The sequence below is a fragment of the Ceratotherium simum genome, chromosome 27 (genome assembly GCF_057802395.1).
Source record: "Ceratotherium simum simum isolate JZ-2026a chromosome 27, ASM5780239v1, whole genome shotgun sequence".
Classification (NCBI taxonomy): domain Eukaryota; kingdom Metazoa; phylum Chordata; class Mammalia; order Perissodactyla; family Rhinocerotidae; genus Ceratotherium; species Ceratotherium simum.
Genome location: NC_141926.1, coordinates 3,279,362 through 3,292,770, shown reverse-complemented (window position 1 = coordinate 3,292,770; position 13,409 = coordinate 3,279,362).

Below are 13,409 nucleotides of genomic sequence, written 5' to 3'. Positions count from 1 at the left end.
CTGTGAAGATGAGCGGAGAGGCGCCTGTGTCCTGGGTGGAGACTGCCCAGCTCCCTCCCAGAGAAATGGCCGCCCCTAGCGTGTGGAGGGCACCGTCGGGCTGGGCAGACCGCCTGCTGTCCTGCTGGGTGTCAGCACAGGCTTGGTTGTCGGGCACAGAGAATACAGGCCTTATGCTCTTTACCTTAATACACACATGTTACCTGAACAGAGTTTCTCCCCAGTGGTGGTTTGAAGTCCAGACAAGTCCACAGAGGGTCATTTAACCCTAAAATAGTGACTAAAATACCAGTAAGGCCCCCCACCATTCATACGTTCTGACCTTACCCCAGGTCTCAGCAGTAGGACACGTGGTATCTCGGCGGGTGAACGTCCTTCATTCACCCTGTCCACTAACAGTGGGCATTTAGGTTTCAGTCTCCAGCTATTATAAATGTGGTCCAGGTGTCACGGAGGTTCCCATTCTACACCTTGCAGAAGTTCAGAATGCTCCCCCAGGGGCATGCAAAATCCCAAGAGGGTCATGTTCTCCTGGACACCCACGCCTGATTGTCTTCCTCTGCCCAGCTCTTGTTCTCTATTCCTTCACCCCAAATGTGGGGCATGGGGTCTCATCCCAGACCCCCCCCCCCAGATACTGCAGGTGAAGGGGAGCAAACCTGTTCCTGAAGGTTTGGGGGTTAGGGGAGGGGTTCCATCACTCGCCCACCACAAACCTAAGATCATGCCTGAAACACATCATTTTTCAGAGTGATCTGTCACTAGGGATTTCTCACCATTTCCAGGCCTGCAGCTGAGCCTTCGGCCATCAGCTGGCTCCCGTGCTCCCGTCTCCACAAGCGTCCTCCCACATCCTCATCTCTGTGTGCACAGCTGATCAGCTCCTCCCAGCCCCCATTGCAGTAGCTCTGGCCTCACGTGGTGCTCGGCAGAAGGCGTTGCCTGCAACAGGAGACACCTCTTTAGAAGACAGGTCGCAGAAAGGCTATTTTTCCCTCCAGATACTTCGAGTGTATCCTCTACGCCACTCGTTCATTCAGCAGACGCTTGCTGAGCGCCCCTGCCTGCCGGTCCCCGTCCTCTGCCGCGTGCTGCAGAGACAGCAGTCAGCATGGACGAGCCCCGTGCCTGGTGGAGCCGTCCGAGCGGGGAGACACACAGGTGAGGCTGCCTCGTCAGCTGGGGCAGGGCGCCGGGTGGGAGAAGACAAAGCAGAGAAAGCCATCAGGCTCTGGGGCTCTCGCGAAGGGTAGGCCCCCGCCCGTAGGTCTGGCCAATTCTGTACAGGTTTGTATACTTTACAAATGTGTTATCCTTCTACGTTGCCACTGAACTTAAAGCACAAAGAAGTGTAAAGACAATCTGGAAGTGGTTGCTGGTTTTTTAAGTGGTGGAAAGAATAGTAAATTGAATCCATTTTTTAATTTTTATATGTTTTTTTAAATTTACCTGACCATGCTGGCAAGGGCTGTTCACAAGGAGGTAACATTTGAACAGAGACCGAAAGAGATTGAAAAGTGAGCATGTGGGTATCTGGAGAAAGTGTTGCAAGGAGCAGAAACAGCACGTACAAAGGCCCTGAGGCAGGTACGTGTTTAGTGAATTCAGAGAACAGCAGGGAGAGTGGCAGTGAGGAGGAGTCAGGGAAACCTCTCCCCAGGAGAGACGTCTGATGTGCTGGTCAGAATCAGCAAAGACGGCCATGCAGGGTCTCTGGAGATTGGTGAAAGGGCTTACAAGAAATTAAGAAGCATTTGTTCAATAAAATCTACAGAAGCTTGGTAAGAATAAGGGGAGGCTGTGACATTTGAGCCAGGGGCCGTGTCCACGCGCCCACAGATCTGCCTTGCAGAGGACAGCTTCGGAGGGCAGTTCCCATTGGCCCCGTCTCCCTGCGCTGGAAGAGCTGTTCCACGGAGACTCGGCAGCTGAAGGGTAACGCTCCTCTTCACTGCGTCCACAGCTACGGAGGGAGTGTGGGGAGGGGCCAGAGTCCGGGAAGGGCTGGTGTAGGTGCTATGGGGGACGCACCTTCTAAAGCTTGGACAGAGGGGTCTCTGTGATTCTGGGAGGTGTAGGACCTTCTCCCAGGGGAGCCTGCTCTTCTGCCAGGCTCTGTGCTTCACAGATGTCCCTGCATCTAGTCCTCCCAGCTTCCTGGAAGGTAAATTCTGTGATGAGTCCCTGCTCACAGACAAGGAAATGAGGCTTGGAGGGGTCGGGTGCTTGCCCAGACCTCACAGCTGGTACATGCCAAGCAGTGGGGCTCTGATCCCAGCTCTGCCAGTCTGTGGAGCCCAGGTTCCAACCTGTCTCCCCACCCCACCAAGCCCTGGCTCCACGGGGCTGGGGATTTGCTCCCCACAGCGTGGACCCCGCCAGCAGCAGGGCACCACCCGGAGCTGATTAGGAACGCAGAGTCTCTCGCCCCCAGACCCACGGAATCGGCACCTGCATTTCTCCAGCACACACAGGCGGGAGAAGCACTGGTCCACAGACTGCGGCATTTAGCACCGGGCCCTCAACACAGAACGGCCCTCAGCAAATATTTGCTGAACTGAACCGAATCCCAGTTGAAAAACCATAAAAGCAAAGGGGTTTCCTCAGCTCTGCATCCTCAAGGTCCAAGCTGGAGACCTTCCCTTCCTGGGCCCTCAGCTCAGCCTTCCTTCCAGCCTTGAGAGCAGAACAAATAGACCCGACACCTGGAGTGAGTTGATGTCGACCTCTGCTGTGGGCTTGGGTTAGATGTCCTTTTCACCGAACCCTCTCAGAGTGAACTATGGACAACATGACATTTATCCCCTAACACTCCAGCCCGCATTGCCAAAGTTCTCTAACCACGTCACTGTAGTCACGCCAAGCCAACTTAGATCTCTGACGTCCCCTCACACAAGTTCACGTTCAAATTTCCCCCAGTCATCCCCAAACACGCTTTCTTCTAACCAAGAAATAACCAAGATCACGTGTTGCATTGCTTACTGTGTCCGAGTTTCTCTTATTTTTTCTCCGGACATTGCATCTTTGAAGAGTGTGTCTTTCCCGACCCTGCAGCCCCCGGTGGGCTGTGATCGCCCTGGATGGTCTGACAGGGGTCGTGACCTTTCCACTGCCTCTCGGGGACCCCAGCGTGGGAAGCCCTGCCCATCTGACACCCCTGGCCGTGCTGAGCCAGGTGGTGTCTCAGAGCCCCGGGCTGGTTGCCATGACAGCTCCAGCCTCCGCTTTCTGGCTTTGTCAGGAAGCTGGTGCAGAGGGGGCTTTATCTTCAACTCCAGGATGATTCCCCCCAACCCAGCGTCAGGACTGAACTCCCTAGAACGCAGGCTGGTTCTCCCTAAGACCTGGATCTGGGGGCGGCCCAGGCCCAGCACACAGGTGAGCCCAGTCCTGTGTCTCCAGGGAAATAACCCGAGGAGGCCAGCTCTCCCCTGGCCAGGCACTGAGTCAGGGCCAGGGGGACATGGCCAACACCGACAGGGCATCATCTCCCCAGAGATCGTGCGTCTTCTCCTAACGTGTCTCAGCTGTATATCTACCTAGGACCTCAGAGGTTGAAACATTCCAGGGTCAGCGCATCAGGAGCAGACACGTGGCTGATTACACAGCGAGCGGACAGAACCCTGGAATAAACTTTATTATTTTACCAACACCCCAACCAAATATCACTTTTCCGTAAATGAAACAGAAGCCAGGTCAAAGTTTTGTTTAAAAACACAGCACTGAATGCAGAAAAGCGACTGGGCTTCAATCTGTGTTCTGAGCCTGCAAAGCCTGCCACAACTAGGTCTGAGCACTGGGGTCTGAACATTCTTCGGTGACCCTACTGGGGGATTCAGGAAGGTGAGAGAAGGCCCAGCTCCCACCCTGAGCCACGTGCAACAGCTTCGGCCAGATCAAGAGAAGCCCAGGCCTCCCGAAGCCCCCACACTCACCGCAGAAAGGGACCCTCGGGGCTCTCCCCTGGGACATGCTCGCCCGGGACGTGCCGGGCACCAGCGTACGGGATGAAAGGCAACAGTGGCTGCCAGGGCTGGGGACCAGAGGCAGCACGAGAAGTAAGGGGAGTAACCAGCGCTGTCCAGCAGAAATGCAAACCAGACCACAGATGCGAGTCACAGCTGTCACTTGCAATTGTCCAGTAGCCACTTCAAAAAAGGAAAAAGAGATGAAATCAATTTTAATAATACATTGTATTTACCCCAATATACCCAAAATATTATCATTTCAACATGTAATCAATCTGAAAAATTATTAAGGGGATATTTTGCAGCGTTTCCTTCGTGGTGACTCTGCAAGACCGGAGTCTATTTTACGCTGAGGGCACGTGTCACTTGGGACCAGCCCTGTCCCGGCACTCTGTGACCATGCATGGCTCAAGGCTGCAATATTGGCCATGGTGGCTCTCACCCAAGATGCCAGGAAGTTCGCCTAGAGGACAAGTGGGGGGCACCTCATTGCCAGTGGCGCAGAGGTGGGGCCAGGTCATGCAAGGGGTTTGGACTTGTCCTGGGGGACACTTCGGGGACCACTGAAGAGCTTCAGGCTGGCCAGAGAGGTTCATGGTGACCCAGCAGCAGCAGACGACGGGCAGGATGAAGGCAGAGGCTGGAAGACTGGCCTAACGGAAGGAGGGCAAGGAGGTCCAGGAGAAGGGGGAAGGGAAACAGGCGACTCCCTGGGGGTGACCGCCTCTCTCTGCCACCATCTCCTGGGCCCTCCTTTCCTTCCTTCCTTCCAAGAGGAGCTGGGAGCCCGCAGCAGGCCTGGTCCTCACTCCACTTAAAAGCGGCCTGGGATCCAGCTCCCATGCCTGCAGGAAGAGACCGGAGGCTGCTCTCTGTGGGGCTGAGGGCAAGGGACCGGTGAGGGCGTCCAGTGCGGGCCCCTTCAAGGGCCAGGCTCTTGGGGGTTATCACATGGCAGCGCCCTCTGACCTTCCTCTGGGAACATTCCCGGAAGAGGAGTATCTCCAGGGGCCATGGGGAGACTGCTGCCCAGCGGGTGGTTGGCTCCCGAGGACTGGCCGGGCCTGGGGGACAGCAAGAGTGGGGGCCAGAGGGGGCGTGAGACTCTCATTTATTCCAGAACTGCCCCCAAGAAGGCCAGCCGTACCCCCTCCTCAGTGGGTTGTGATGATCCATTTCCCTTTTAGGAAGCAGATCGTGCTGAGTTCCCGAATTCAGCCAGTAGAAGCGAATGCAGTGAGCTCGGGGCACCTGCCTCTGGACTGCCATTCCGCCCCCGTGTGGATCGGGGGCTCTGAACACGCCTTCTGTTCCCGGGACTCACTGGCTTTCTGAACCCGTCTAAAAATGGCTACAATTCTTCCCGGTGTTAGTCACTGCCTGGTGACTAAGGCTCTAGTCCATCAATCTGTAAATCCTGTAATTATTTCTGCACCTAGGTTTTTAAGAATAAAGGTTGAAAATATACTCAGCTGGCAGCTCCCGGATGTGAGTCCTATTTCATACGCACCTTCTATCAAGCGCCATCGATTGTCACCACGGCTCACAATGTCCTGGCAAATAATTCACCTTGACCGTAATGACTCTTTGAAAAGGCAGCAGGTTCTGAAACATATTTTTCCCCAATAATTGACTTTCTGTTAGTGAAAGGAGACACTGCTTTTTCCTCCCCACAAGCAATTCTGGCCATGCTATTTATTTTTAACACAGTTGAGGTGGCAACTTTATCTTAAATGATGGACGCGTGATTACGTGCTGAAATCTGCCGAAAAAAACATGCAAAGAATGGCATATGGGATCGGGTGTGTTTATGTGACAATTCTTTCTAAGGTGGTGGACAAAGTTCCCCTTCCTTGTCTTTGGAACCGCTGGCCTCTCCACCTCAAGAGCAACCTCACCTACCCTATTGTAACCACTCAACTCATCTGTTCCCCAAACACGCCCTGCTGTTTACCCACCTTGTTTGTGTGGATCCTTTGGAAAACCCCTCCCGCCCTTCCCAGCCAGCTCTGAATCCCCAGAACCACATGGGAGGCCCTCAGGGAGTTTGTGGAATATGCCATGCACTCAACGGGCACCTCATAGCCGAGCATGGACATCATGAACTGCATTTGTATAGGTGCATTGGTGTTGACCTCTGTGTGCCCGGGGAGTCTGTGAAATTAACGTGGGTATGCATCCCATTTAATCCCCCATATTATTAACCCCATGGTACGCATTGAATTGTGTCCCCAAAATATGCTGCAGCCCTAAGCCCCAGTACCTGTGGATGTGACCTTATTTGGAAAGAGAGTCTTTGCAGATGATCAAATTAAGATGAGGTCCATTAGGGTGGGCCCTAATTCAATATGACTGGTGTTCTTACAAAAAGGGGAAATATGGACACAGACAATGCACACAGGGAAAATGCCATGTGAAGATGAAGGCAGAGATCAGAGTGATGCATCTATAAGACAAGGAGCCCCAAAGATGGCCAGCAACCACCAGAAGCCAGGAGAGGGCTGGGGCAAACTCTCCCTCAGAGCCTCAGAAGGAACCAGCCCTGCCGGCACCCTCATCTTCTGGCCTCCAGATTGAGAGAGAACAAATCTCTGTTGTTTAAGCCCCCCAGTTTGTGGTACTTTGTTGTGGCATCCCTAGAAAACTAAGACACCCCACTTTCACAAATGAAGAAACCAACGCAGAGAAAGGTCTTTTAAGTTAGTAAGTTCTGGGACTGGTTTTGAACCCAGGCTGCGGGCATAAAACTGTCAGTCTACGCTCTCTCTCAACAAAGATTTGCTGAAACGCATCATGCCAGATTGGACTGCATTTGGGATGGAGTCGAATTTGGGAGGTGAGCTTCTTCGGAGCCAAATCTTCAATGCCTATGTCTGATGGGGAGGATGTTATTCCTGAATAAAATATTTCCTCCTTCAGACCCAGGCCCCCTTAATAACAAAAACAGAACACCTCCTTCCTGAAATGAAGTGGGTACAACAACCTGCTACATTCACATGTAAAAATCAATATAAGGCCCTGACTATAATATAAAGGAGAAATACATTCATAATTAGATCAGCTGATTCCAACATGTAAACGCCTGGGCGAGGAGCTGTGCTTCGGCTGACATGCAGAGTCATCCCGAGAAACAATTATAAAAGCCAGCAACGCAGATATAGAATGGATGCTCAGACCCCATCAGGCATTGCGTTGGAAATAGGAATGGCGAACAGCTCTAGGTAAAGGTCAGAACAAAACAACCTATAATCTTCTGTCAATTTGCATGGCATATGCACTCCTGGAAAATTATAGTAAAACCACGCAAAAAAAAAAATTCCTTCGTGCTTGTATCAGTCAGCTTGGGCTACTGTTACCAAGCAATGGGCTCGCTCTGCTTGCTGTGATCTGAGCCAATTAATCACGAGTTAGGGATTGAGAAAGGAAGTTTTAATTCGATTAGCTGGCATAATCGGGAAGACAGCCGACTAATGTCTCAAAAAATCATCTTCAAGGATCACAGAATCTTGAGGTAGTGATATAGGGAAAATGGGCAGTGAGGAAGGGGGGTGCAGGGATGTTGGTCTCCAGGCATGACGGGCTCCAGGCATCACCTTGTTCTGTTCTTCTGTTAGCTGTGATGGATACCTTGTAGGTATGTTTCCCGCCTGTGGTCAGCCTGTTCCTGGAGAGAAACTCGTAGAACAAGGTTTTAATTTATCAAGCTATAGGGGAGTACATACGTAAGTGGAGGCCATAAAATCAGGAGAGCATGTCAATTTTTTTAGAACACGTGCAGAGCAGTGAATAGTCACACAGAGGAGGGGCTGGGGCCACTTAGCATAACAAGATGGACTCGCTTATGATCTCTTACACTACCATAACAAAATGCCACGAACTGAGTGGCTTAAACCACAGCCATTTATCTCTCACAGTTCTGGAGGCTGGAATCCAAGATCTGGGTGCCAGCCCGGTTGCGTTCTTGGTGAGTGCTCTCTTCCTGGTTTATAGGTGGCCACCTTCTCGCTGTGTCCTCATGCGGTGGAGGGAGAGAGAGCCACTCTGGTATCTCCACTTATAAAGACACTAATCCCATGGGATCAGGGCCCCACCCTTACAACCTCTTTTAACCTTATACTTCCTTGGTCCAAATACAGCACACTGGGAGTTAGGGCTTCAACATATGGATTTGGGGCACACAATTCAGTGCATAGCAGTGTTTGGATGTAAAACACTCTTAGGTTCTAGGGTGGGGTCATTGTTAACAGAATTTCGCCCACTTGAAAGTGTGCCAGGAGAGTTCTGTTTGTGTGGGACCGTCCTGTACAGGCGGGAAGCCTCTCTCCCCCCAAACACAAGCCACTAGAGTGCCCTAATGCTTGGCCAATCAAAAGTGGGCACAGCCCCAAAGCACCCCGAGCTGGGGTCGCCCAGACGAGCACCATGTATCCAGGAAGTCACTGAGGACCCTTGTGTTGGGACGGTGTGTTGGGGAGAGGATTTCAGCAGTTTTTATAGGATGTACCTAGCAACAGTTCTCTCTGTATTTGTCCTGCTTGGGGATCGGTGCATTTCTACAACTGGTGGATTGATGTCCTTGGAAGATTCTCAGCTACTGTCTCTTCAAACATTGTTTCAACCCATTCTGTCCCCTCTCCACCTGGGACTCTAACTATACACATACTAGGCCTTCCCACTATGTTCCACGTGTCCTTTAATTTTATTTATTTATTTCTTCCCCCCAAAGCCCCAGTAGCTAGTTGTATGTCATAGCTGCACATCCTTCTAGTTGCTGTATGTGGGACGCAGCCTCAGCGTGGCCGGAGAAGCAGTGCGTTGGTGCGTGCCCGGGATCTGAACCCGGGTGGCCAGCAGCAGAGCGTGTACACTTAACCGCTAAGCCACGGGGCCGGCCCTCCACGTGTCCTTTAAGTTCTTACTATGATTTTTAAAAATCCTATTTTCTCAGCGTGCTTTGGTTTGAGATTTCCCCTTAATCTGTCTTCCAGTCTATTCATCCTGTCTGTGTCCAATCTCCTGTCAAATCCATCATTGAATCATTGGTTTCAGATGCTGTCTTTTTCTACATGGTTCTTGCACACAGCTGGTGGGCGTCTCCTTGGCGCAAATTTATACCAGTGCACTTGGGCAATATGCATCCAAATTCTCAGACATGTTCATGCCATTTAACCCAAAAATTGCACTGTTAGAAATCGGACATTAGGAGATAATTATGAGTGCATGTAAAGACTGTGCAAGTATGTGCTCCCAGAGCTGTCCATATCGCAGGAGTTAAGTCTACACCTGGGTAGGCGAGACGTGGGAGGAACCACAGTTGCTCTCTGGAGCTCCTTGAAGGCATTCTGTCGAGTCCAGCGATAGCGTTTCCTCTAATGTCAGAACAGAGCACTGTCTCTCCGGTCCAGCGCCAGAAGAAATATCTGACTTGTGTTCACAGGCCAGGTTGTTAAAAAAAAATGTCTTTAAACCTTAGAGGCTGGCTCAGCTTGTCAGCGCTCCTGCTGCGACAAGCACAGAAAGTGAGACGAGCCAAGGGGAGGAGCGAGTCAGCTCCCTTCCCAGAGGGACCCTGAGCCCTCCAGCCTGGGGCCAGTGATGGCCACGCCCACTCGCTAGTTTCGCTCCTTTTTTTCCTTTTTGGCAGAACACTTACAGTTGAATTCATGCAAGCTAAATGAGATTTGACTGTTGTGAAAGAGTAGCAACAACCCAAATATCCATTAACCGAGACTAGGATTTGCAGAAGAAAAAAACTAAATATCCAAATATTGGAGTAAAACGCAGTCATGAAAAATGGCGATGGAGAATAATTTTCATTGACATGGAAAGATGTGCTCCATCATATGTTAACGGAAATGGCAGGTTATAAAATAGCATGAGTGATATGATTCCTTTGCTCTTAAACAAAAATAAAAATTCTAGATTTACATAGAAATGTTAGCAATGGGTCACAGATTTACACATGATTTTATTGATAGACTTATTTTATTCTTTTCTTTTCTTTTCTTTTTTAAAGATTTTATTTATTTTTTCCCCCCAAAGCCCCAGTAGATAGTTGTATGTCATAGTTGCACATCCATCTAGTTGCTTAATGTTTTTTTTTAAAGATTTTATGTTTTATTCTTTTAAATTCATAGATCTTATTTTTTATAACAGTTTCAAGTTGAGCAGATCATACAGAGAGTTCCCATAAACCTCTCCTACACACACAGTCTCCCCTATTATTATTCTGAGTGTTGTACATTCTATGAATTTTGACAAATGCATAATGACATGTATCCACCATTACAGTCTCATATAGAGTAGTTTCACAGCCCTGAATATCCTCTTTGCTCCCCTGTTCATCCCTTCCTCCCTCCCCTCTTACCCAAGGAACCACTGATTTTTTTTCAACTATTTCTGTAGTTTTACCCTGTCCAGAATGTTACATAGTTAGAATCATACAGTATGTAGCCTTTTCGGATTGGCTTTTTTCACTTAGCAATATGCATTTAAGTTTCCTCCATGTCTTTTCATGTTTTAATAGCTTTTATTCAATTGCTGAATAATATTCCATTGTATAGATGTACCACAGTTTGTTTATCAATTCATCTATTGAAGGACGTCTTTGTTGCTGCCATTTTCGGCAAGTGTAAATAGAGCTGCTGTAAACATCCATGTGCAGGTTTTTGTGTGGACATGTTTTCAACTCATTGGGTGAAAACCAAGGAAAGTGATTCCTGAATCACATGGTAAGAGTGTGTTTAGTTTTGTAAGAAACGCCAAACTGTCTTCTGAAGGAGTACACTATTTTGCATTCCCACCAGCAATGAATGAGAGTTCCTATGGTTCCACATCCTCACCAGCATTTGGTGCCGTCAGTGTTTGGGACGTTAGCCATTCTAATAGATGTGTAGATCTCATTGTTGTTTTAATTTGCATTTTTCCGCTGACATCTGATGTTGAGAACTTTTCACATGCTTATTTGTTACCTGTATGTCTTACTTGGTGAGGTTCAGATCTTTTGCCCATTTTTTTAATTGGGGTGTTTGTGTTCTTATTATTGAGTTTTAAGAATCTATGTATATTTTGGACATGGTTCTTTATCAGTGTTTTATAAGAGTTAAAGATTTTCTCTTATAAATGTGGGACATAACACATGGACATTCAGATAGATAAAAGGCAGCTCTTCCTTACTTAGACATCCAAATGAGAGGAGGCTGCCAGGCAGGGCCGCACAGAGGCTGACCTGGGGACATCCGTAGACCGGACATGACTAAGGAAAGACTCAATGAGCCTGAAGTTATGTCAATAGAAACCTTCCAGCTGAAATGCAGAGAAAAAAGAATGAAAAAAAATTGAACAGAAGAGGCAAGAACTATGGGACAATCACAAAAGGTGCGACACACACAGGATGGGGAGACCAGAAGGAGAAGAATGAGAGAAAGGAACAGAGAAGATATTTGAAGTAACAATAGCCAATAATCTTCAAAAATTAATGACAGACACCAAACCACACATCCAGGGAGCTAAGAAAACAGCAAGTAGGATAAATACAAAAAAATCTACACCCAGGCATATCATATGCAAACTGTAGAAAACCAAGACAAAGAGAAAGTCTTGGAAGAAGCCAGAAGATAAGACCACCTCCTCTCTAGAGGAACAGGGATGGGCATTACATCTGCTGTCTCCTCAGAAACCATGCAAGCAGGAAGAGAGTGGAGTGAAATATTAAAAGTATTAAAAGAAAAAGCCACCAACTAGAATTCCACATCCAGTGCAATTTTCCTTCAAAAGTGAAGGAGAAATACAGGCTTTCTCTGACAAACAAAGCCTGAGGGCGTTTGTTGCCAGTAGACCTGCCTTGCAAGAAATGTTAAAGACGTTCCCTGGGCTGTGACCCTTAGAAGCGTTTCTTAGTCTTTTTTTCTCCCCTCGCTTGAGACGGGAAGCTAGAGGGGCTACACTCCCGTGGGTCAGACAGGCTGTGGTAAAGTAACTTCCCTCCAGGGCAGGCTTGTCAGGGAGGCTGCTCTGGGTATGTTTCAAAATGGTTACTTTTCCCTTTCTCCTGCCCCCCACACAGGGGTGGTTTCTCTAATTTGTACAGGTAGATCCTGGAAGGGCTTCCCGAGGTAAAATCACCAAGTGTGCCCTCCCCCCTAAGAGTTTTTAACTCTCCAGTTAGTCCACATTCAGCCTCCAGCAATTCGTCAATTATAGGTATATGGGAAGAGTATAACTGTTCCTCTGGTTACTGGTTCTGGAAGCTCCCGCCCCAGGTAAACAGATCTTGGCTGTGACTCTGTAGTCCCATCTCTCCAGATTAGGGGTTGGTGGTCTGTCACATGACGTCACTTCTCTGACAGATCTAAGAAAAGTCCCTGATTTTCAGTTTGTTCATCATTTTTCTTGTTGTGAGGACAAGAGCAATGACTCCCAAGCTCTGTGCATGTCAGAGCTGAAACTGGAAATCTCAACTTGCGTTATTCTGCATACAAAAAGGGAGAGAAAGAATACGTACGTTTAAAAGAATCACCTCCCCTGTGCATCTCTTTTCTAAGTCTGGATTTTTCTTTGAAGAATTCAGTTTTCTTTTTTCTTTGTTTTGTTTTGCTTTCCTTTTTTTTTTTTAATTTTAAAAACAGGTTTATCGAAATATAATTCACATACCATAGAGTTCACCCATTTAAAATGTACATTTCAATGGTTTTTAGTATATTCACAGAATTGTGCATCCATAACAATAATCTAATTTTAGAACATTTTCGGTATACCCCCCAAAAATCACGTCCATATTAGCCATCACTCCCATTCTCTCCCCAACCCCCAGCCATTGGCAACCGCCAATCTGCTTTCTGTCTCTATGGATTTGCCTATTTTAGACATTTCACACAAATAGAATCCTACAATAGGTGACCTTTGGTGACTGGCATCAGTGTTCTTTGGAGAAGAAAAACCCTCTGCCTCCTGCCTGTTCTCAGTCTGTCGTGAAGTCCAGGTCCTCATTTGCCCAGTGCCTTCTCGGCCTGACCCTCACCGAAGGCAAGGAGGCACCCTCACTCCCTCTCCCTGTTGTAGCCAAGCTCCCAGCTCACCCCAGGCAGCGTCCAGCAGACCCCGGGAGTCCTGGTCAGAGGCATGTCAGTCACGGAGGCACCTCTCAGTGCTTCTTTTTTTTTTTTTTTGAGGAAGATCAGCCCTGAGCTAACATCTGCCAATCTTCCTCTTTTTTTTTTTTGCTGAGGAAGATTGGCCCTGTGCTAACATCCATGCCCATCTTCCTCCACTTTATATGGGACGCCGCCACAGCATGGCTTGCCAAGCGGTGCGTCGGTGCGCACACGGGACCTGAACCGGCGAACCCCAGGCCGCTGCAGTGGAGTGTGCACACTTAGCTGCTTGCGCCACCGGGCTGGCCCCTCTCAGTGCTTCTCATTTGTGTTTAATTACATCCACCGT